Consider the following 27,133-nt stretch of genomic DNA (forward strand, 5'->3'; position numbering starts at 1 on the left):
CACTCTCATAGCTGGCATAAGAGTTTTCATGAGCGTTATTATTCTTTGAGGAAGAGCAGCAATCAGCTGTTCGGGTTTAGCACCACCAGTTTGCAAACCATCCGCCGCTACAATGGCAGCCCAATCACCACCTAATTCGTTTGGATGATTCTCCTGACGAATCTTAGCCCATACCGGTTGAGGCACGACATTGCCGAACAACATGTCGATATCGGCAAGATTCATTATCGTAGCGTCTACGAGCTGCGATAATTCTTTATAGTACCCTGCAGGATTTTTGCGAGGGTCAGGCAAAGATTGCTTTACCTGTAACACTTCTGATCGTTTCCATGGGAGATGTATCCATACTCTCTGGAAATGTGGCAGAATGATAGGAATAGCATTAGCATCACCTGGCATCCATACTGGTGGAACTTCACGCATAGGAAATTGGCCAGACTCATCTGGCTGTCTTTCAACATCCTCAACAAACAAGGCTTGAGGTATAGGAGTGGGACGAAAAGATAGCAACCGCTCAACCGCACGTCGAACGTTGGTATCCACTATCAGTCCAGTCGAGAACTGAAGCTGCAAATCAGACAAAGCGGTCAGCACCTCGTCAGGTGCATCGGCCGATATCTGATCACGAAGAACCTTACACATTTCTTCGAACACGAATCTTTGGGTTGGTATATTGAATTGACAAAACGTGTCGAGCACAATACGAGGTGGATTTCTAAGGGGATGCGTCATCCAACCCATCGCCATATTATATAGCGAAGCGCGTTCCCTGTTACCTGGAAGCTGACTACGTCTCTGAGGACCATCGGAACCAGCGGACCCAAGAACAGGTCCGAGAGAATGAAAGAAGCTAGCTGCAAGAGGAGAAGTACGACTACGAGTAGAGGGAGAAGTATAGGACACAGGACTAACAAGCGAAGGAGTGGAGACAGAAGCAACAGCAGGAGTTAACAGAGCAGGAGCAGTAGCGGGAGCAGGAGTATGTGGAAGCGGAGGAGCAGTAGGGATAGCAACAGGCAAAGGAGCAGGAACCGTCGGAAGAACGGGTGCAGATTGAGGAACAGGCAAAGGAAGAATAGGTGGAAGAATAGGTACAGGAGGGACCACAGGAGCTGGGCTCCCTGTACATATGGAGGTGGCGACTTCATAAGATAGGACATTAAAGGATCCTCAACTGCTTCTTCCTTCTTTTCCGACTCCGTAGGCAAAGCAGGATAGCATTTATCTATAGTCATGCGCTGTAGCCTATCAAACACTTCCTTTTCCTTAACCTCCTTATCACGCTGAAATTGCTCTGCTTTCTTTACAATGGTAGCAACACCATCTCTCTGATTTCGTTTAGTCTGTCTGATTTCTTTCTGTCGGGCCTCTTTACGCCACATCCGAAAGGCATCAAACATGGCCGGCCTTGACTTTTTCGCGAACAATTTCGCCTCTAAGTTATCTAGGATCGGGGTCTCAAAGCTACCGTGAGGTGGCCAACTAAGGACACCGTCCTTCTTTGTATAGCGAATCCAATAATCATTAAAAGTAATCGGGCCTAGCCCATGTTTACTGTACAGTTCATAAGTCGGAGTTCCAACCGGAGGTATCGGACACGAGTCCTCCAGTCGGGAATCCGCACCACAACGTCTGAAACAACTAAACAAAGTACTGCGACCAGGCATCTTGCACACTAGTCGAGTTTCACAAACTTCAAGGGTTACGGGATTTACCAAGTCCCAGCAAAGAGCAAAAACCCTCGGTTTTTGGCGACTGCAGACATCAAACAACACAACAAAGTACCAAGAACTACAAATGCAATGGAACCATGCAACCACTAAGCAACCACAACCAAGAACTCTGGGAGCGACCCACAAATACTTAACTCGAAGATCGATGGCGTCACCAGGAAGGCCCGTCAATCGTCTCGCTCTATCAAGGTCTACGCCAGGCGCCAAAACAGGTCTACAGTCAGGGCAGCAGTCCGTCGCAGCCGTCAGGAGGCGGGAATCTTCGCGGGAAAAGTCTTCGGGCCACTTGTTTCGACAACAGGATCGATGAAGCGGAGTGCACCTTCCCTCGGAGATTTCACACGAAGTTCCTCACGATCGTCGGGCTTGGACCGGTACCACTGATGCAGCCCCACGTTGGGCGCCAACTGAAGGACTGGGTTCTTTAAGACCCAGCGGTGCCAGGGGACAACACCTGAAACCTTCGTGGGTAACCTGCTCCGGCGTACGAATGACAGAGACACGGGACACTTCCTTCGGCGTCAAAGATTCAAGGTTTATTTGCTGCAGGGAAACACAGAAATCACGGAAGCACAACGAGTGTAGTTCAGGGAGACTGCTTCAAATTGGTTCTGTGGATCGCTCCTTTTATACACGATTTTCCCATAGGTTTGCATAGCAGACAAAGGTTTACAACCCGGTTCCCACAATTATCCCCGAGAGGGGTCGCTTTGGTCACTTTGATACTCATAAGGTCCGGAACATAAGTGCGGGAACATTTGGCGGTTCCCAACTGTAAAAACCCATCTTCCCACCATTAGTACATTCCAATCAGCAGTAAAACAGATCGAAATAGGAACAGGGACAGGTGTAGAGGAAGATGGAAACAGTGGGGAGATTGGAAAGGGTGTAAAAGGGGAGGTATCGGGAAACACGAGCTACAGGCATCAAAGGGACGTGCCTAATGAGATGCACGGCTAAGACAATAAACCGGCACGGCGAGATGAGCCTCGAGCGGGGCCATCTGCCTTACAGTATCATCCCCCTCATCATAAAGACACTTACAAAGAACATGTGTCTTCCGCAAATATCTTCGGAGTCGCAGGGTCGCGAAGCGGACAACGTCCGTTCGCTGGCTACTTGAGGGCAAGAGACAAAATGGATGCCGTATCTAAGATGGAACCCGTGGGTACAGATGAAAAACCCATGTAGCAAACGAACGGTTTAAGTTAGCACAGCGAAACTGCGCACACTTACTAAACTCGTCATTTGCGGTTCGTAGATACCAGACTCGACCATATTCGTGCGAGTCGAAAACACCACTTACAATTGTCACGGAACCTCACCACCCAAAGCAGGTATTGTTTCTGTCCGCTAAGAACGCTGGCTCACACCCCATGAGGTCAGACACATTTCTGGAGGTGGTAGGCTGGTGAAAAACAGTCAGAGACCCCACTAGTGTTTGGTTCAGTTTTAGGGGACCCTCTAAAAGGGTCTCCTGTGTGAATTTATTAAAAAATGCAACACTGGCTTCAGTAAGGATTTATTAAGACAAGATGCCTGGTACCAAACATCTTAGAAATCAGTGATGCCATCATGAAACTAGGAAATTTGTGTTGACAACTATCCAGCCCATGTGCTCTTTATGGATTCCCCATTCACTTACAACATCACAGTTTGGAGTGGACATTGTAGAGGCATATCTGCTCATGCTGATATGCCCACACATAGGATATAGTGCCCCCTGCCTTAGGACTAAAGTCCTGCAGTAGAGGTGACTTACCTACATCTTCTGAAGTTCATGGGAGGCATGGCACACAGGGCTGGATGCCATTTCAACTCTTTGGATGATTTTCCTGCACCAGGCCACGCAGACTGCAATGGCAGAGTGCATAGCCTTGGTGAGGGGGTCCTGGGGTGGCATAACCAGTGCTGCAGCCTCAGAGGTACTACTTACGAGGGACTTACAGGGGTAGCTATTGTTGTGCCTATCGTGGTACAGTGTTTTGGGAAAGAGATCTGGAACTGGGAACTTGGTTAGCAGGGACCCAGTGCACTTACAGTTAGAAATCACATCAGGCAAAAAGTGGGGGCTAACTCTGCAAAAAGAGGTACTTTTTTACACGTAGTTAAGCACAGATTAAATAGGTGAATTTCTGAGGTTCACCCTGCAAGGGACAGTGGCTGTTGTCTAAACAGGGGTCACACCCTAGTCCACCAACAACCCAATTTCTAATAATACATGAAAGGCGCTATTTACAATCAAAACATTAATTTCATAGCTGCTTAATATTTAATAACTTCATAGTATAATGAGAACAATTTTTATGTTACTATTAGAACTACTAGTTCCTTAATCCTAGCAAAATCAAAACATGTTGCCTACTGAATAGAATAATTAACAAAATATTAAACTTTCGTAAAGTTAATGATACTTGGATTGTTTGGACACACAGCTATCTGATGTACTCTCAATCCAGTCTGCCAACAGTATAGATTGAATTATCTCAGTGTGTTTATAAATGTACCAACTCTTCTTCATTTATATTTCAATTCAGTCACGTTGTATTCAAAATTCATGTGTTCTGCTAATTTCTTTGGTTACCCCTTCATTTGTTCAACTTTTAATAAAGTAGATCATTTATATGAATATAAAATAATTCTATCTACCTTAAATAACATAATAATTAGTCAATATATCTACAGGTGGCACAGGAGTTGCTAAATTTCATCATCTTCTGGGACATTCCTGTCGAGGAGAAATGGTTAACAAACCAATTCCAGGTTTTTCTCTGGCCAAGATTCCAAGCGAGGAGAATGTCTTGGGCCAATGTTAGGAAAAGCACTCAAAACTGTTGAGACACTACCACTCTCCTAGTCTCCGGCATCGGGAGTCTTAACTTTACTACTGCTATATGCCTTCTTTGAATCCCCAAAGTGGTGAGTTTATGATTTAATCCCATATTAGTAGTAGTAAAGTTAAGAGTCCTAACTTTACTACTACTAAATGCGTTCTGAGAATACCAAAAGTAGTAAGTTTAGGAGTTTATTTCAGATTAGTTCTGTGAATCGGCCCCATAGTGTTTTTGCTGGAACGTCCACGAATTCCACACAGTGCTTACTGGGTTTTTCAAGTCTTCCTTAATCTTATTCTCTACTCTTCAGTGGTGAGTCCAAAGCCCTCAATCAGGGTACCCTTCTTGAGGTCATAACATTTACCATCTTTTTCAGACAATGTCAGGAGTCCATCTCTGCATTGCCCTGAGAATATTTCCTACACGAGAGGAGCCCAGTTTTTTTCTGGCTAATTTCCTTCCTATACAGGCTCTCTCAAATGCAGTGAACCATTTGGTGATATCACCACCATCTGAATATACATCCTGGATTGAATGGGAGCAGAACAGTGGCGTAACAAAACTTGATGGCCCCCCTGTAAAGTACATTGAGTCCCCCTTTAAGGACTCACACAGGAACTCTCAGGCCAGTTTACCATGTGAGGGGGCCCCTGGAGCTTGGCAGCCCCCTCGCATGTAGGGGCTGCTGGGGCCTTTCTGTCAAAGTATAATGTGAACAATTTTTATGTTACTATTAGAACTACTAGTTCCTTAATCCTAGCAAAATCAAAACATGTTGCCTACTGAATAGAATAATTAACAAACTAATAAACTTTCGTAAAGTTAATGATACTTGGATTGTTTGGACACACAGCTATCTGATGTACTCTCAATCCAGTCTGCCAACAGTATAGATTGAATTATCTCAGTGTGTTTATAAATGTACCAACTCTTCTTCAATTATATTTCAATTCAGTCACGTTGTATTCAAAATTCATGTGTTCTGCTGATTTCTTTGGTTACCCCTTCATTTGTTCAACTTTTAATAAAGTAGATCATTTATATTAATATAAAATAATTCTACCTACCCTATCGCATTTCAAAATAATTGGGCTTCATTAGGGGAATACTGAAAACAACTGGAAAAACTCCATGATACTGCATTGCCATTTTTAACCCATCTTTGTTGAGTTTTTGCAATTTGGACAGCCACAGTAGTACAGGAGTAAAGTGTGTTTGCAGCATTTCATGCAAATGGGCAAATATTTGGCAGTGCTCAAATATGGCAAAGATTAAATTGTAGTGCTAGCATAAAACCATAACTGGAAGTCTTATTCAATGCAGTGTCGATGTTAGGGGTTTTATGATAGTGTCCACGGGTGGAGTGTCAGGACATTGATTCCCCTGCTTGTGGCAATCATGTGGAAGTAACAAGGTCAAAACTGTGTTGGGGAGTGTGCTGTCAGTGGGGAGGTGAAAGGGGTGTACAGGCAGGAGTATGGTGTGTTGTGTATATTAAGCTAGGGAGGTCGGTATCATCATTGGGGTCGCTTGGTACGTAAGTAAGGTTGTTCCATGCAGCAGCTATTGGGCACTTCCACAGATCTCATGTCTCTTGGCGGTGTAGTGCAGTGGACTCTGCTGTGGCTGAGTGAACTGTAATTGTCTGCCATTGGAAGATACCTGAAAGAGTAAAAGCCTTCGAGTGCATTGGGATAGTTCTTTGGGCTAAAATAAAGTCATTACAGCACTAGTTGGCAGTGGCAGTTGAGGCACATTCATATGCATTGCCGGGCGCCTGACTCTAATTCAAAGGAAATTGACTGCTATCACCCAGCGTGTTCGAAGATCTTGTAATGTTACCAGTTTGTTATAACTGGTTTTAGCTTTTATTCACTTTTGCTTTTAAATGCTTTTTAGTCTTAGTTTTTAGTCACTGCACGCAGCACGCTTTATTTACTTACCGTTGTAGTCCTTGCCTTGGTCCGCAGCGGCTGTTGTGCCGTTTGAGCGGAGGGCGGGACTTGATCTCCTCAGAAACCCTTGTTTCCGCCCTCACTTCTGGTCCGGAAGTCAACGGTCGACGGTCTAGCCTTTCTGACATTCGGCCCTATATCAGCCTGATGTTGCAGCGGGCACATCCAGCTGGTACACCAAAAGGCGCGTCAAAGGCAAGCCTGTCTGCGCCCGTCCACGCACGATCCGCGCACAGCGCCAGCCATTATGCAGGTTTTTCACCTGATGGCACAAGCGGGTCTGCAATACAGTATACTAGGGAAACCCTCTTGCACCTCAAAAGCACAAGTAAATGCTGCCTGAGTATTCCCCAGAACCCATGCCAAATTCAAGGAAAAACAACATGCCCCTACTGCACCCCTGTGCTTCATAGTCTCCCCCTACCTCAAGTAAGATGCAGGAATACCAAGCAAATAAACTCTAGCAATAATTAGAACACAACCCACTGCCTACTTATTAATAGGAGATCTCTCATCAAAAATGCCCCAGCATTTAATGACTTTATGGAGGAGCATGCTTTCAACATTGCCTTTATTACGGAGACCTGGGTTGACTCATCATCTGAACCTGATCTCTTGGGAGCCCTCCCAGACGGCTTCAAAATCTATAGGAAAGACAGAGTTGGCAAAAGAGGGGGGGGAGAATTGCACTCATAGTCAGAAATACTCTTAATATTAAGTTTAATACAATCTCAGACTTCACTGAAGGGGAAGTAGCAAGCTTTAAAATAAAACTTGACAATCACAACACTTTTAATGGCTCTCTCATCTATCGTCCACCACTAGCCAAGGCCAATTTTTAAACTCCATTGGCCAGCTCTTAGAACCCAAAGCAAAAATATCCAAATGTACCCTCCTTGGCTATTTTAACTTTCATCTTGAAAACTTTACAGATACAGAGGCCCTCCTAGACCATTTGGCCAGTGTAGGGCTCAACCAACTAGTTAAGGAAACAACCAACTCGGCAGGGCACTGCTTGGATGGATTTTTTTCAGACCATCCTAACCTTCTATGGATTAAAACCCTACCACTTATTTGGTCAGACCTTAGAGCAGTGCTGTTTAAAATCTGCCTACCTGATAAAAAGTCCACAGGTGTATTCAGAAAAAGCTTGTAGCTTCCAGCCATGGCATACAATTAAGCGAGATGAACTTAGCAAGACACTACTATGCTCGATTAACTGTACCCCGGTAAAGTTAGATGAGGCAGTGTCAAACTGTCACTCCTGGATGTATCATGCGGGACAACAATTAGCCCCCTCAACCACACGGTACCCAACCAGGTGTTCCGAACCTTGGTTTAGAAGAGCAAAAACATACTTGCAGAAAACTGGAAAGGAAATGGAGACTAGCCAAAAATGATCAAAGAAAATCAGAACAGAAACTGGCCATGCACATATATAAACAGCTCATTCTTAAAGCTAAATCGGACTTCATTAAAGAAAATATTGAAGCATCTAATGGCTGTGCAAAAAAATAGTTTGCTACGGTAAGAAACCTCTCCAATCTCCCTGAAATTCAAAGCCAGGGCAACAGCCAGCAATTTTTCAATAGGCTAGCAAATGCCTTTCAACTTAAAGTCAACCAAGTCTTCGATAGCTTTACCTCACAAGTCAAAACACCTGCACTCATAGATAAGAACTCTAGTGCAAATACATACAAATAAATACAAATTAACATAGTCAGTCCTCCCATCACCATCTTATCTACTTTTTCACCAATCACCCTTGATCGCACTATTGAACTGATCTCCCTAGTAAAATCATGATCCCCATTTGATCCTTGTCCCCCAAACATTTTGCATCTAGTCCCAGAAACCGTGGGACCTGTCCTTTGGCCCATCTTTAACAGCATGATCTCCTCAGGAGCCCTCCCTACTGAATGGGAAAAAAAGCCTCTAAATTGCCTCTCTTGAAAAAGCTAAATTTGGACCCTGATGATCCTTCCAACTACAGATCGTTCTCTAGGACACCGTTCCCAGCTAAAATCATCGAAAAATATCTAAACGAGGAACTGTCTGCCTTCCTCATGGAAGTCGATATCCTAGATCACTCACAATTTGGCTTCCGGGCTCACCACAATACGAAATTGGCCCTAATCGCAGCCAAGGAGGAACTTTGGCTAACCCTCAACAAAGGTGGAAGTGCTGCCCTGATACTCTGAGACCTCTCAGCGGCATTCAACACCGTCAATCATGATGTGCTGGTCAATCCTCTTGCCTCACTGGGAATATGGGACAAAGCACTCCTCCTACTCAAAGCTTTCCTGTCAAACAGGACACAGTCTGTAGCACTTGACCCATTTGAGTGCCCAGACTTTACACTGCCCTATGGAGTTCCTCAGGGCCTGTCGTTGAGCCCCACTCTTTTTAATCTTTATGTCACTCCATTGGCCAAAGTGATAAAAATGTTTGGATTTATGCTGGTGTCGTATGCGGATGACATGCAAATCATAGTGTCTAATAATAGTTTGTCCGTAGAAGCCACGTCCCGGTATAAGTCATATTGGTAATTGGATGCAGATAAGCTGTCTTACACTCAACACCTCAAAAACAGATGTCTTGTAGTGTCTTGTAGTGTAGTTCCTATATTCCCAATAGGCTCTGCGCATTGGAATAATATATCCTATAGATTAGACGTAGGACTGAGGTCGACTGGGTCTCTATCGAAAATACTAAACTTAATAGTGAGGGCCAGCTAGCTCAGAGGTCACTAGAAACTTTCTCGAATTCACAAGAAGGGATTAGTTTCTGGCAACTGCATGAACATGACAACTTTGTTTCCCAAGAATAAGAAATATATCTCTAGAGTTGCGGAAAAAATAGATAAGTATTTCACTTAGTCAATCATGCCTGTTTCGTTTTAACAGAGTTTGCAGAGAAATAGAGAGACGGGCGTTTTCAATAAAAAGCTTTATTGAGCAGTCTTCTTTCTCATACAAGAGAAGTGAACTGCTACAATCGTTACACAGACTGCAAAGTATAATGGGTACAGCGAGAATAGTATTATAAAATAATACTGTAAAAGCATTGTATGGTTTCTAAGCCATATAAAAATACATACATAAACACCAATGACTAAAATATTCAACTGGTGCTTCTAAATAGGCCTACCCCAATGTTCCTAACCTAAGTCTAGTACACGGGAAGAAGTAAGTATTGTGTAGCATAGGTTTAGTTGTTTTTGCCAAGAATCTACCAAAGGTTTCTCTAAGTCCTAATCAGTTCCATACCTTGGTTTAGAATGAAGGAGGTCTGGTATCTCTGTCTCAAGACTCGATTTCCCAACAACCCGCAAGGGGAGCTTGGAAACACTGGAACTGGATTCTCTGCAAAAAAAGGACAGCCTCTGGATCAGTGCGTCAGCTGGAGGGTCGGCTTCCTTCGGCACTTGCTGTAGCGAGCTGCGTCGGGCAAGTAGATAGTCAAACTGCTCCGAACCACCGTAGTTTGCCGTAGCAAGTGAAGGTATATTTATACCTTGAAGGTGTTTAGCAATGCCATAGTTTGACATAAAGTCGGGGATAATAATGTCAGGAATGAATCCCTAAGGAATAGTTGTTCTTTTCAAAGTACATGAGTTTTTGGACCAATCAATATTCAAACAAGGGGAAGTTCCCTAACTGCTTATGCCGATTTTCCAAGAAATTGTTGTGACGTTTGGTATGGGTGGAAGTAGCCATGCCTGTATTTGGTCTGCATGGGCTATGCCTAAGGGATTGATTTCTATGTCTATATAAGGGCAATATGAATTGTACCTATATAAGGGCATGAGTCGGGAAAATTCACTCGGAGCTCTAAACGCCACACAACAGTCTGGTCAATAACTGGTGGCCAAGTCATATGGGCCCTCCCCTGTATCAGCTAATAAGGTCAAGAACCTGGTATTTCTCTTCGATGCCAAGCTCTCCTTTGAGGCCAAGATTAACCATACAACAGCAACCTGTTTTTTTCACCCTCAAAATTTTGAGGAAGATACTACTGCTCGTCCCGTTAGAGCTCAGGAAAAGAGTGCTCACAGTCTTGATTGGACTACTGTAACGCCCTTCTGACCAGTGCAAGCAAACATAGCTTACAAAAATTGCAGACTACCCAAAATGCTGCTGCTTAAGTTCTGCTTGAGCTCTGTCGTTTTGCCTCAGCATCCAACCCTCTCGTAGAACTACACTGGTTGCCGAGCGCTTAAAAACCTGGGTTTACTAGTAACATTACTCTGGGAATAACTGCCGTCTATTGTTTTCAGCGCCTAGATACCTCCTGGTTATGTCGAGCTTAAGAAATCCTTCATTTCATTTCATTTCAAAGCCTTTGGTTGCTCCTCCTGCCTTCCAACGTTTATAAAGGCTTAGGAGGAGAAGTCTGGGCGTCCTGTAGTCTGAGTGAAGAGCATAAAAATGTAATCCCAAAAAGATTGGCTAATGGGCAATTCGAGAGCATATGAAGGATAACTGCTGTGATGGTGTCACAGCGAGTGCACATGGGCGACATGGTGGGAAAAGTTTTGTGAAGTCTGGCTGGGGTTAGATATTCTCTGTATAAAATGTTATACAGTATATATTGGAATTGAGAATTGCATGAGACCTTACATGGGAATGTTAGTGTTTTGGCTCATTCTTTGGTGGCTATGGGCGGCCGACGTCACATTCCCATTTCTTCTGGAGAGGAGCTTGTGTATCCTAGGTCTCATCTGGTATGGCTTTACATGGCCAAGAAATGAGTCTCCGCCTGGTTTAGAGGATATGTAGTGGGTTCAGAGATCTAATCTCCCAGAGTCGTGCTAGCCCAGCGATCAGGTGCCAAAGAAGTAAGAATTGTCCCACAGGGAGCCCTGTTGGTTCAAATAACATTTCAAAAGGAATAAGGGTGCCATCCTGGGGCAGGTCGCCAAATGTACACACTCCAAGGGATGCCTACATTTCTATCCCCTCTAGTCATGTGTCTGCTCTAAAGTTGTGTATGGACCATATCGGAATCCCCGGCACATAAGGTACTACAACCAGAGAAAACCACGGGGTACGTCGATAGCACCCAAACACTACATGAACTAATTTTATTGAAGATCATGCTCAATGTAGCCTTCGTGAGGAACAGTTCACATGCGAGATTTAGCATGTTTTGCCCAGTGCCCACCTCTGCTAACTTATGGCTAGACAGCCTGCCAGCTGCCCATTGAAGTTGTGGTGACAAGTAGTAATGTTTGAACATTGGGGCTCTCAGCCTATGTGAGGAGTTGCATTTTGACAAAGGCTACTCTCCGTCTTCCTCCAATCCAATTCAGTTCTCCTAGTACACAGTTTAGTAGGCAGAATGTGCAGCGGGAATAGGAATTGACAAGATTGCTAAGTAGTATCATCTTGGAAAGGACACTGGCTTGCCGGTCTATTTATCCATAGTACCATATCTTTCGGAAATAATGTGCATGTCGACGTATATTTCAAATAAATACTACCGTATGTGACCACATCACTTCAACAATCATCATATATTCAATTTCCAAATTAACACATACTATGGGCAATATAGTTACCAAAATAACACATATTACATTCACATATTATTGCCAATTTAGACGCATCACTAATGCGCCATATCCTAACACTTTACCGATTCTCTAAATGGAATTACATGGCACAGTTCATTGAGAAAAAACAAACATTGTATTATGAATGTTAAAAACTGGTTGTTCATTTAATCCACACAGGACTAACTTAAAGCAGAGCTTCAGGTGCATGTCAGGCATCTATAAAAGAATCAGATAATTGGGGGCTGTTCTCATTGTTTGTGTAGAGTGGAGATTTTTTTAATTTTCATTGTCGTATTTCTAGTAATATTTAGATCACAGGTCATATCTTGGTCACATCTAGGGCCTCATTTATGAAAAGTGACTCATCGCTGCGTGAAAACAGCGATGCGTCACTTTTCTTTGCGCACTCCTTGTGACATTCCTGATGCGTCATATTTAATGTATGATGCATCATGTCGCAAGGAGTTACAGATACTGACGTATCTGTAAGCGCAAAAGTGACGCATTGCTGGAGTGTGTCACAAAAGTGACGCAACTCCAGCAATGCGTCCTTTCACATGAGGAAAGCACCATGTGAGAGGGCTTGCGTCAGTCTTACGCCTGCTGTGAGACAGGCGCAAGATTTTGACGCAACAGTGTCCTAAAAGTGACGCAGTGAAATCTCATAGATTTCACTGAGTCACTATTACGAGGCTTTTTGCGGGGGAACGCCCCCTCTGTATACATTATACCTGAAGCAGGTATAATGTGGCGCAGGGGTTTAAAAAGTGACGCATCTACCTAGATGCGTCACTTTTTAAATATGGCGCAACAAGGCGCATTTTTTACACCGCTGGTGCGTCACAAAAAGTGACGCACCGGCGGCGCAAAACTGACGCAAGGCCTTCATAAATAAGGCCCCTAGCATATAAAGCTAAAGCTTGGACACGGCCTAACAATGGATATTTCTCTCGATTAGGTCTATTGCGAATCATCTAAGCATGTTGATCTGTAGCTAATATTCTATTTCAAACGGGTTTCTGTAGATCACTGCTGATGTATATGTTCAAAGTTGTGTTCTCTCTCCTGAAGGCGCCAATGGCTAAGGTATACAACAACACGGTGACGTGTATAATAATTTCACACCCTCTGTTTTTGTAGATGTCTCCTTGAAGTACAAATATTTTAAGTGAATTAGACCGTGACAGATATTTACATTTGTTTGTCGCTCCCAAATCCTATTTATTCCCATCTTTCTTTATTCGTTCATCTGAAAGGAAATTCCCTGAATTATTATATCATTCATTTTAATATAAATTATTGCATTTACTATCTACATCGACCATCAAATGAACATCTCGGCTACAGTGTGAGGTATTCAGACGATATATCCCCTCCCCAGGTTCTTTCCAATTGATAGCTACTGTTTCTTTGTATTATTCATTCTTATTTTGCTTTTGTGTTCAGTAAATCAACTTTCGCCCTTCTTGCTCTTTTTGCCCACATAGCCCTTTCCACAGAGCATTTGATCAATTATATATAATGTTTTGTATCACACATTGTGCATTATTTCTGTTGTATCTGTTCCCCTGTAGTTCGATGCAATGCGAATTCTCCATGTATGATGTAGTTACATTGTGTTCAACTCTGACATGGGCAATGCTGGTGAAACAAAACGTGTTGGCTGCTGAACAGTTTCATTTTAAGTTATTACTACATTAGTATAGTAATAATGGGGCAGATTTACGTTAACTGGCGCATCCCCAGGGATGCGCCAGTTAATGTGCGCCACAGTGCGCCACAGCTCTGCCACCCATGGTGCAAGACAGGGAAGATGCGTGACGCATCTTTCGGCATACGGGCGGCGCATTTCTGGAGTCATGTCGCAAGTGCGACATGACTCCTGCAATGCAGAGGGGCCACCCCTACATTGCATGGTGCATCACCCTTACGCCTGCTTCAAGCAGGCGTAAGGAATTGACGTAGAAAGTGACTCAGTGAAATCTTGTAGATTTCACTGAGTCACTTTCCAGGGGCGTTCCTGCGACGGAACGCCCCCCCCCCCCCCCCCCCCCCTGCACCGGAACGCCTACATGAAACCTGATGCAGGTTTCATGTGGCGCAGGGCCTTACACCGTGACGCATCTCCATAGATGCGTCTCGTTATAAATGCCTCGTAGGGATGCACCACGTTTATGCCGCCTTGCGTGACGCAACAGCGGCGTAAACGTGGCGCAAGGGCCTCATAAATCTGCCCCCTAGTCTCCAAACCCACTGTCAAGGGATACTTTTTTCCACTGAATACGTCTTTGCTCTCTAAAGGTGAACACATCATTTTATGGCTAGAATGAGATGCCAGTCAGATTGGTGTATTTCTGGTTATAGGTGTAATATCTAGCTCCAACCGAAATTTTGAAGGGGTTTAAACATAGATGTGTTCTCCGAATATAGCACGGAGTGATGCTCCTATTAAAGATAAAGGAATAGCAACCTCGTAATATTTGAAATATGCCATTGTTTTGGTCGTTCTATGTATACAGATGAACAAATTACCTACCTTTGCTAATGTCTTATATGTTAGAGGCTCTATTTAGCCACAGACTCCTCTGGCTAACTCAGTGGTCACAGTCTTGTTGAATGGGCACTGCCTTGCCTTTATTCGCAACTGCAAAACAAACAGTTGATCATACACCCAGAAGCCCTTGGTACAAATGTGTATAGTAATAGTGCCCTCTTCAGGTCCTGCCAATAGAAACTCTCCTCTTTCTTGGTTGGATGAGGGGACATAAAACATAGGGTAATGTAGGGTAATGTAATGGTCTGCACGACGTGAAAATGTGAGACTACCTTTGGTAAATAGGAGAGATGGTTCATAAGGACCAATTTGTCTGAGAAAATGGTTGGGCAGATGTTATTGCCATAGGAATACTATTTTGATGGCAGCAAAAAGAACAAATGCTGGACAGATTGCTGAACAATGCAAATATTCACCCCCAGTCACAAAGATCTGGATTTAATCAGTCGTTCTTTTGCTCACCACGACACCCCAGTTTGGAACCAGCCATATATAACCCTGTTCCTAATGATCAGCCCAAACTGTCAAGCCAGGTCCTCCCTGGACTGGAAACAAGCATCCTGGGACCAGTTTCGGAACCTTAACCTCATCAGCAGGCTAGAATCCAGTGACGCAGTGAGCACAAGACCCACGTCTGGGCATTCCCTTCTAACTTAGGGCGACAAAAGCAAAAGCAACAAATGATGGACTGAATGCTGAACAATGTAAACATTCACCCCCAGTCACAAAGATCTTGGTTTAATTCATCGTTCTTTTGATCACAAGTTCACAACGCCACCCCACTTTGGACCCAGCCATATGTAAATCAGACTTGACTCTGTTCCTCATGGGATCAGACCAGCCCAAACTGCCAGGCCAGTCTGAGAGGGCGCTGTGAATCGGCTCACATGGTAAACACATGAGAAAGGTGAGAACTAAATTAAGATCTCGTTGGGGCATAATGAAGGGCTTAGTAAAAAACATGTAGTGTACACCTTTTAGGAAATGAGTCACAATAGGTAACTTAAACAGGAAAGGTTGGTCTGGCAACTGCAGGAAGGCTGAAATGGCAGAAAGATACCCTTTAACTGTGCCCATAGCAAAGACTTGCTGGGCAACAGAATGGGCAACCACAAGGACTTCGGACAAGGGGGCAGACAGAGGATCAAAGGATTTGTTTGCGGACCAAACAACAAATTTGTGCCATTGGCAGGCATAAATATTTTTCATGCAGGGCTGCAAGGCTGCCCAGATGACACCACACACTTCAATGGGAGATCATAAGTCCTCAACTGTCATCACTCAATACCCACACATGTAGGAAGAGAGTGTGCAGGTTTGGGTGAAGACCCTGCCCTGTTGCTGTGACAGGAGATCCTCCCAAAGGGGCAGCTAATTGAAGGCAGATGCTGATACACAGGAATTCAGAATATCAGACTCTCCTTGCCCATCGGACGCAACTAATATGACTTGGATCCAGTTGTTCTTGATCTTCTTGAGATCTCCAGACAGATGTGGTATTGGCAGACAGGCTTACAGGAGTCCTGAGCTCCACTGGCACTGCATTGCAAGAACCACATTGGAAACCCAATCTCCTTAGAGATCTTGGACTACCTCCTGATGACAATGCCATTCGTGACAAGGCATCGATGTGTGAATTCATCTGCTCTGGCGCCCAGCAAGATCACAAGATTTGAACCACCAGGTATAAGTTCTGATGTTCCAAGTATTTCTAGAGATGCAGGACTTCTTGTCCCAGAGTCTATGATCACACTCGGCCCTCCTTGCTGTTATACTATACAGCTGTGCTGTTGTCAGCGAAGACCTGAACCATCCATCCCTTGATGGAAGGCAGTAAGGCTTTCAGTGCCAGGTAAATCTCTATCAGTTTCAATATGCTGATGTGGAACTGAAACTCTGCCGGAGACAAGAGTCTTGTGATCTCTCCCTTTCCAATAAGGCCATCCCAACTCAAAAGTGATGCATCTGACCCTACAGTGAGCTCTAGATCGGCAAGTGAGAGGGGTCTGGCATTGACCCAATCTCAGTCCTTGAGCCACCACTGCAGATTATTTGCAGTTCAATCTGATATCTAGAACATGTTAGAGAGATTCCCCTGATGGTGTGCCCACTGGGAATTCAGATACCACTGCAGATCCCACATATGCCAATGTGTTTTTTTTTACCATCAGGATGCAGGAGGTCATTTGAGCCAGCAGCATTAGAGCCAATCTCACTGCATTCCATGATAGAGGCTGAAACATCAGATTTCCTGGACTTGCTATTCTGGAGGCTAAGCTCGAAACTGCACTGCATCCAGATGAAAGGGATCGACTGAGATGGAGTCAAGTGTGACTTGGGCGCGTTGATCGTGAACCCCAGCAAATGCAAAAGGTCCGCTGTAGGCTGAAGGTTGGAGTCAATTGCCTGGAGCTAGGCCAACTTTAAAAGCCAGTTGTCGAGGTAGGGGAAGGCTGAAACCTCTGACATCTGCAGATGTGCCGCAACCATCTCCATCACTTTTATGAACACCTGAGGGGCAAAGGTAAGGCAGAAAGGAGTTGGCCTAACAGCTAGGGCGTTTGACCTAGAATCTGGGAACTGGGTTCGAGTCTCGCCAATGACGCTGAACATCCTGTGATTCCGGGCAAATTACTTAATCTCCCCGTGCCTAACAGAAATGAATGTGTCCTCATGTAATGCGACTGATGCTATATAAAGTGCTCTGATACCCGATTCGGCGCAAGTTTACGCTATATAAAACTCTGTAAAAAAAAAAAGTGGAGTCAAAAATATGAAAGTTTCCACCTGACCTGTATTTCTTCAGAAATGGCTCTTAGTGCCAGATATCTCGACCATCAACGCATACTATGTACAATACAGTTTTATAGAATTAATATTTTATTTTATTCATAATAATTTTCTCTGAACTTGCATTCCAAACTCATTTGTTTTCTCCAAAGAGATGTAGGTACATAGTTTACAATGTTATCAGAAAAATACTGTACATATAAATACATAACAAAAACATAGTGTATTATACAATAAAATGTACAAAAATGTCATCCCCAAATTTGACATACTTTACCGCATATCAACTCACATTCTACTTCATAGCTCATTTGTACACATTCATACTATACTCTCACATTCATGCCCCAGCCTTATCTCCCTACATCTTCAATTAAATCCAGGGGTATTTTTATTGTTGTGAGCTAGGGTATCCCAACATACAGTCGGCATACATTTCGGTGGTGAAAAATATATGTAACAACCACCTTCCTCAGGACCACAAAATATTCGTCATAAATTCTGGCGAGACATTTTGGGTAGTCTGCCTGTCTTGTGTCCTTATCATGGGTGCTGTGAATTGTTAAAACACAGCCTCACGTTCTTTAATATGGAAAAGGCAGGTCCATTGAACAACCCTTTCTTGCATAGGTATGGGGTTGCTAACCTGCAGTGCTTTCATCAGTTAAGCATCATTACACTATCACACTCTTCTATGCAGCAATGAATGGACTGCCTCTTCTGGAATTCTACCTCTTTGATTTTCTTTTCTATTTTCTGCTCACAGTTTTCTTGGATTGTCTTGCTCATCTTGACAAAGTTTCTGCAAACTTAGGCCACATAGGCAATCAGAGCCAGTCCAATCAGCAGCTTCATCATTTTCCTATTGATTATACTCAGCAGGTGCCACAGTCACTATCACACGAAGTCCCGAATGGTCACGATAGTGACTGTGGACGCGGTTCCCCTCTCCGTTTAGCAGTGTAGTGTGGCACAGGGTTTCATGAGCCAGGCTGTCCCACTGTGTCGGCGCTGCCACCTGGCCTGGGATGCTGAGGAAGTGGGATGCAGCACCTGCTGAGTGTAATCAATATGAAAATGATGAAGCTGCTGTTTGGACTGGCTCTTTCATATATATTTTTGGGTTGTGTTCTACCCCCTTTTCCAAGACCTATATTTTTCCTTTAGGGGGTACCTTTTCTCTTTGAAAGGCCAAAGTGGAGCATAGCAAAATGGTAATGCTCTTGGCCTAAGTGAACCACAGATAATGCATGAGGGTAGGCTTAATTGGAATATGGAACTAGGCATCCTGCAAGTCCAGCGGTGCCATCCAGTCTCCAGGGTCGGGGAGAGAGAGAGCCTGAGACAATATGAGCATCTTGAATTTTTCTTTTTTTAGGAAGTTGTTGAGAGGGTATAAATCTAGGATAGGACGGAGGCCTCCATCCTTCTTTACCCCCCATAAAGTAGTGAGAATAGAAACCAAGACCTACTTCTGATGCCAGCACCAACCTAATGCCTCCTTTGGTTAGGAGGGCCGGTACTTTCATTTGAAAGAGCGACAGGTGCTCCTCCATCAGCCAGTCAGTGGCTGATAGCAAGGGCTTAGGTGTCTGTTTAAAGGGTAGGGCACAGCCCGCAGGACGATCTGAAGCACCCACTTGTCAGAGGTAATTTCCTACCCCTAGGGCAGGTGGTGCTGGATCCTGCCACCAACCGGTAGGGCAAACTAAAGAGACATTGTGGGTTGCGGTTGCCGGTGGAGGCAGATTGCCTCGACCTCTGGTCACATGTCTTGTGGGAGCCACATCCATGGCCACAAAAGCCCTGTGATGCCTGTTGGCCATGGTGGCTAGGTGGAAAGGGATGCAGCTGATAACCCCTATTGTTCCACCAAAACAGGCAGTAGGTGGGGTGCAACTGGCGTACAAGCTGGCAGTGGCCCTACTGTCTTTAAATCGTTCCATAGCCAAATCCTCATTGTCACCGAAAAGGCAAGTGCCATTGAAGAGCCTGTCAATAAGGGATGTATTGACATCCCTTGAAACGCCAGTTGTCCTCATCCAGGCGAGACATGAAAGGACCACCATGGAAGCAATGGCTCTGCCTTGTGAGTTGGTCACATCCAATTTGCATCTGATGGTGATCTTTGCCTTATCTTCCACTGCAGCAATAGCTTGGCACAATGGTAACCACTTGTGCAACCGTATACAACTCAATGTGGGACTAACTGTCCAATGGACCACAGTGCCAGGCTGGTGAAAGAGAGGCAATTCTCCTGCTGAAGGTATCCAGCCACTTGGATTCCCTAGTCGGTGGTGTGGTAGGAAATGCATCAGGATTTTGTCCTGAAGGTTGAGGCCTAGACAACCAGGCTTTCAGGGGTGAGGTGCTGGGTGAAAGCAGCAGGAGATGGTCCTGTTCACAGGAGTGCCTGTGCAGGGCCAGACCCAGGGCAGGACAGCTGAAAGAGTTTCATTAAAGGAGAGGAGATGTTCTGATGAGGATAACCCAGGCTAAAGCACCTCTCTCAAGACAGTGGTGTGGACTTCGATAGAGGCATGTTGCAAATCCAGGTCCTCAGCTGCCCTCCACACCACCATCACAAAAGAAGCCCCTTCTTCCATAGCCACTATGGAAGGAGAGAGGAGCTTAGTGACTGGTTAGATACCCAGATCATTCACATCAGCGAGGTCCTCTTACCAAGTGCCATCAGCCATGAACTTTGCTGGGGGATCGGAGAAGCCACAGAGATCTTCAGATCCTCTCCATTCATGTTCCTCAGATGGCCCTTCAGTAAAAGAGGGCTCCACCTCCAAATCAGGCCATGTTAGCTTAAGTGGCACTGGAAGTCGGGGTAATGATGGTGTTGGCGGTTGTAGAAACGGTAACCCAGAGAAGGTTGCAAAGTCGGGGCCGATCTGGATCCACCACAGACCCTGAGAGCCCGACTGGCGCTGAGGGTGGACATGTCAGTGGAGCCCAAGTCAGAGACCCTACCAAACCCCTGGGGCCTCAAGGCGCTGGAGAGGGGGCTTAGAGTGCCCAAAAAAGAGGCTCATGGCCTCATAAAATTCTTAGTCGGGCGGGGGTCACTCCAGCTCTGGGAAATGTGGGGAAGCATGGAGCAGACCCAGTGTCAGATGCCGGCTCCAGAGAGACAACTCGGGAGGAGGTCTGGATCTATTGCGTTGTTCTCTTGCATCGTCCAAAGAATGGGAATGACTTGGAGAGGTTGAGGAGAGCTTCGACTTCTTGGACTTCTTCTTTTGCTTACCTTAATACATCTGGGAGCACAATGAAAATTGACATGAGAGACTCCGTGAGCTCTCCTGAAGCCCCCCCCCCCTTGTAAACAAGATCTTGAGTGGTGCAGAGTCTAAAGATGAGCAGCCAAAAGCTTCATTGCTGATCACAGATGGGCTGGGGGTTCATGGTCATGCAGTCCAAGCAGGCCGCAAAGTAGTGGTCTGCTTCAGACACCACAGATACACCAAATTGGGGTCTATCATAGACATTTGACTGAGACAGGCTCCTCAAGGCTTCAAACCAGTAGGTTTATTCAGGTAAATCCTCCCAATTTTTTTTTTTTAAAAGGCATACTAGTCGACTTTAACAACATGTTTTAAAAAAGCCAGTCAAATAATGACTGCTGGGAGATCATCTATGCTGATTGTGTGTAAAAGAATTAACTGAGGTCAGCGATGCCACATTGAGCCAAATGACACCACCTACCGGCAAAGGGATTGCTCAAAACGGCCGGATCAAGTCTGATGCCTGGGAATATTTTAAGGTGAAGAATCTGCGGCTACGAGCCTGTATCAGATATTGCTCTTCATCAAATAAAGAAGCATAGGATTGTAGATCTGTAAGGAGTTTCATCTTGGCAGTGTTCTTGACCCAACCACTAGCAAAAGGTTCTGGTGAAAAAAATGTCTTCTACGTTGAGACAAAGAGTATGTGAGACTAGTACAGTCTCTCCTGGTTCAAGCATCTAGTCATTGAATATCTTTTCAAAACACCATCCTAAAATAAATTACTTTTAAATTGACACTGCTTACACTTCTGCCAGATCAGTGCAGCTGTCTTTGCTTGCTTAACGTACATAGATGGACTTGATTTAGCACATTCTGGTATGTACCATCAGCAAGGCTGTTCTAAAGCAAGAGAAAGGTTAATCAAAAAATGGTCAGCATAGCCTCCTCTCAAACAGGGAAAAAGGAAAATATTGCATAGCCCCTCCTTTGGGGTTTCTTCACTTGTAAACTTTTCAGAATGTCCTGGTGATGTAGCATCACACCACCATCGGAAAACTGAGGTATGATCAAATTCACATAATGTCACCTAGGACACTAGCAACAGTGAGATTGTTTCCCATGCAGTCATGAGAAACAAAAGATTGAGTGACTTATTTATGAGGCCTTACCCTGCCATTCCATCACTTTTTTGTGACGTTGCGGCTGAGTAAAAAATGTTCCACACTGCGCTCTATTTGCAAAGTAACGCATCTAGGCAGATGCATCACTTTGTAACGGCCTGTTCTACATTACAGCTGACTCAGGCATAATGTATGTAGGGTGGAAGTTCCCACACAAAAAAGGCTCGCAAAAGTGGCGCAGTGAAATCTCTGAGATCTGAAATCTGAGACTTCACTGCACCACTTCTATGACTTCACTGCATCAAAACCTTATGCCTGCTGCACAGCAGACATAAGGAGTGAAATAGGCCCTTTTACATGGAACTGGTCCATGTGTCACGATACATTGCTGGAGTTGCATCTGTTTTGCGACAAACTCCAGCACTGTCTCATTACTGCGCCACCAGATATGTCAGGATTCCTGATGTATCTGGTCAATCCCTGTGACATGGAGTGCCATACTGTAAATACAGCACATCCATGATGTCGCAAGGAGGGCGCACTGAAATTCTGTTCCCACAATCAAGATGAACGTTGAAAACAAATTCAGGAATGTCAGGGTGTACACATGTACAAGACAAATACAGCAATATTTCACAAGTGGATAATGAAACATTGTATTATATCAAGGGAATGTTCAGCACTAGAAAAAAGCATTTTGAAAGGGCTTTAATTTAGCATCATATTTTTAAATGAAATGAGCTCAATCAACATCAAATATAATGTGATTAGATCAATTCAAAATAGAGAATATATAGAACTTTCCCAAATTATTATTGCATAAAAATAGCATTAGAAATACCCAACTACCACAACTTTTCTCAACATTCATGTAATGTATAATTTTCTAAGTTTACATCACAAAATTCGTTTGGCATTTTAATAAACTATAGAAGCCCTAATATTACTATGTGAAATTTCAAAATCATATCACGTTTTTGCACTGCCTTTTCTAAATGGTGCATTCGCAACAGAAAACATTAGAAATACTAGGCCATTTAATTGCGCCAGTAAACGTTAATAAACAACATTTTCATAATAAACTTTTTTTAGTGCAACTCATTTATATGTATAAGTATTGCCTTGTATCCATGTTTTCTTCATCTTATTTTAAAGAACGATGTTATGGTGCTTCTACCTACTACATTTGTATCATTTTCATGTGGCACCACGTCTAATGTGTGGAAAGTATACATTCAGCTCTTCATGTCCTAAATTGGTAAATGTGTGGTGTTTTGTGATTGTTTTAAAATCGTGCAACATCATGCCCATATAGACTGTGATCTTTAATATGAGCTGACACCATAGAACGGCACGCCTGGGCGGACTGTGGTGGTGGACCACCATAGAATTTGGAGTTAACTGCAATGAAGGGACACACTGTCCCAGAAAGTAACTGAGACGCGAGAGAAGGCAATTAGCCACAGCGACTGTCTCTTCTCTTCTCTTTTCTTTCTTCTACTCTTTTGCATTCATTTTAGCCACTTCCTTCCCTTTTTTCTCCACATTTGGATGCATACGGATCACTGACAGAATATCGACAGTCAAAATATCGACTTGCCAAAATATCGAGGTAAAAATATAGAATGCCAGAATATCGACTTCCTATCTACAAACAGGTAAGTACAAAAATATCGACTCCAAAATATCGATAGGAAAAAATATAGACAGTCAAAATATCAAATTTTTTAAATATCTTAAAAGTAATTTAAAACTAATATATTAATAAATATAATTAATTTAAACATACTTAAAATACTTAAATAAACTTAAAATTAATAAATAATTAATGTAACTTAAAAAAATTATAATAATAATTTGAAAACATATATATATATATATATATATATACATATTATTAACAAAACATATACAATATTTTTTCCGTAGGATAGTGAGAGGGTTAAATTTACTATTTCCACTCCAGAGAGTGCAACAGTAGGGAAAGCGTTGGATAGCATAGGGGTAAAAATTACTATTCCCACTCCAGAGAGCGCAACAGTAGGGAAAGCGTTGGATAGTGTAGGGGTAAAAATTACTATTCCCACTCCACTGAGCGCAACAGTAGGGAAAGCGTTGGATAGCGTAGGGGTAAAAATTACTATTCCCACTCCAGTGAGTGCAACAGTAGGGAAAGCGTTGGATAGCGTAGGGGTAAAATTTACTATTCCAACTCCAAAGAGTGCAACAGTAGGGCAAGCGTTGGATAGTGAGAGGGTAAAAATTGCTATTACCACTCCAGAAAGAGCAAAAGTAGGGAAAGCATTGGATAGCGTAGGAGTAAAAATTACTATTCCCACTCCAGAGAGCGCAACAGTAGGGAAAGCATTGGATAGTGTAGGGGTAAAAATAACTATTCCCACTCCAGAGAGTGCAATAGTAGGGAAAGTGTTGGATAGCGTAGGGGTAAAAATTACTATTCCCACTTCAGTGAGTGCAACAGTAGGGAAAGCGTTGGATAGCTTAGGGATAGAAATTACTATTCCTACTCCAGAGAGTGCAACAGTAGGGAAAGCATTGGATAGCGTAGGGATAAAAATTACTATTCCCACTCCAGTGAGTGTAACAGTAGGGAAAGCGTTGGATAGCGTAGGGGTAAAAATTACTATTCCAACTCCAGAGAGTGCATCAGTAGGGAAAGCGTTGGATAGCGTAGGGGTAAAAATTACTATTCCAACTCCAGTGAGTGCAACAGTAGGGAAAGTGTTGGATAGTGTAGGGGTAAAAATTACTATTCCCACTCCAGTGAGTGCAACAGTAGGGAAAGTGTTGGATAGCGTAGGGGTAAAAATTACTATTCCAACTCCAGAGAGTGCAACAGTAGGGAAAGCGTTGGATAGCGTAGGGGTAAAAATTACTATTCTTACTCCAGTGAGTGCAACAGTAGGGAAAGCGTTGGATAGCGTAGGGGTAAAAATTACTATTCCTACTCCAGAGAGTGCAACAGTAGGGAAAGCGTTGGATAGCGTAGGATTAAAAATTACTATTTCCACTCCAGTGAGTGCAATAGTGGGGAAAGTAAATACTTCATATATAAATATAAATAACATAAATATGAATACCAATTACAAAATAATTAAAATATTTTACAATTTTATACAATATAATAATGAATCAATTAAAATTACAAATACAAATTAACCAATAATAAAAATTACCTACTAATACTAATTATTTACCAATAAATTAATTTACAATATAAAAATAAATAAAAATTAGACACAAAAAAATATTTAAAAAATGTAATTACTTACAATTAAATTACTTCCCAAGCTATTCCCCTATAAACAAACAACCCACTACAGAAAATAAATTACTAAAATTAACAGATTTATCAATTAATCAATTAAAATTAATTACCAATTATATTTTAATTAATTACCAATTATTAATTAATTAAAAATTAATTTTAAATAAATACCAATAAATAAAATAACATATTTAATTAATTATAATTAAATTACTTCCCACCCTATTCCCCTATAAACCCAAAACCCGCGACAGAAAATAAATTACTAAAATTAACATTAACATATTTATCAATTAATCAATTAAAATAATTACCAATTATATTTTAATTGATTACCAAATAATAATTAATTAATTAACAATTAATTTTAAATAAATACCAATAAATAAAAATAAAATAACATATTTAATAACATATTTAATTAATTAAATTACTTCCCACCCTATTCCCCTATAAACCCACAACCCTCTACAGAATTATAGTACACAAAAATTAAAAATTACTATTAACTTACCTTAAATTCGATATTTTTGTTGTCTATATTCTGTCTAGTCGATATTATGTCCATTCTATAATTTTGATTCGATATTATGTCCATTCTATTCGATATTAAAATTTTCTCGTCTATATTTTGGTAGTCTATATTCTGTCTAGTCGATATTATGTCTATTCTATATTTTTTACTCGATATTATGTCTAGTCGATAATAAAAACTCGATATTTTGACTCTATACTGATGCATACTACACTATTCCCTCAGCTCGGGATGGGAAGTAATGGGGAGGGATTGACATGGAAGGATACTTCATGTGATCTCAATCAGTGGGAACAGTCGGCCGAATGTGTTTTGTTAATTGTTAGTTGCATGATGCTTCCCCTTGTTTTTGCAACTCTATCAATTCAATTGCAAATGGGACTAATATCTCTGATTCCCATTAGGAAAAATTAAATACAGATGAGCCGGACAATCAAACAGCTTGTACACCATCAGTGCATCGGGTGCTTTCACTTATAAAAATAAGTAGCTGAACTTTAAATGCATTTTACGGTGCTTTAGCTTCCCAGTCCCAGAAGATGGATACTTATGTAACGGTCCTCCAAGAAATGGCATTGCACATAGCAAACATTGATAAGAGAATGGGAAAAACAGGCGGTCACAGAAATATGGAAAGCAAATAAAATACCATCTCATGTTATTAGGTGGTCCGGACGCTCAGGGTCATTTTGGTTCTCAGCTGTTGTGTATTGTGCCTCCGGGTGACTCGATGTTGGACATTGTCATCAGCTGGGCGTTCTAGAATGTTCACAGACAGCTGATGACTGATCAAAGAGGACGCAAAATACTTCTGTTTCACTTCTCCCCTCACATTGGTTGGAATTACAGTAAAGACTTTACTTCAACCTGCTGGTGTGCAGAACCGTATTTACAAAAGTGGCGACAAGTTCCAACACCAAACCCGTTGGTGCACGTACCTGTGACTATTTTGACTATTGTAAATGGGGCCCTCTTTAATTGAACGAATGCGGTCTAAATTCGCTCAATTTCCACGTGCATTGTCTGTGAGGTGCAAGTTAGTAATCAACGGATTTGTTTATTTACCATATGGGGGCTAATTTGCTGAGGGACTTCACTTGGCAGTTTACCTGTTCCAACTGCTTCCAGCAACTCTCAAGCCATTCAAGTCACCACGTGATTCCCTTCATCACCACCATTTGGAGGAATTCCATTTATAATTCATTACGTGATCCCATGCAGCTCCGCCATTTTGGGAGGGATTTCCTGATGTATAGAACCCGTATTTAATCAATGTGATGCTCTAGGCTACAGACAATCACCTTTCAGCAGTTCAAGCCTGCCAGTATGCTTTGCAGTATAGTAACATTCGGCCGCTTGGTTCCGCTTTATTAATACTAAGCACCCCGATTGCTTCAGTGGGCACCCTGTCTTGCCTGGTGGCACGAGCCTTCTCGCTTATAGGCACAGATGTATTTCAAAGAGGAAGCATGTCCTTGACACGTGCACACAAAGAGGAAGCCTGTCATTGAATCATGCACACTGAC

Source organism: Lissotriton vulgaris, chromosome 2_1, assembly GCF_964263255.1.
Source record: "Lissotriton vulgaris chromosome 2_1, aLisVul1.2, whole genome shotgun sequence".
Taxonomy (NCBI): Eukaryota; Metazoa; Chordata; class Amphibia; order Caudata; family Salamandridae; genus Lissotriton; species Lissotriton vulgaris.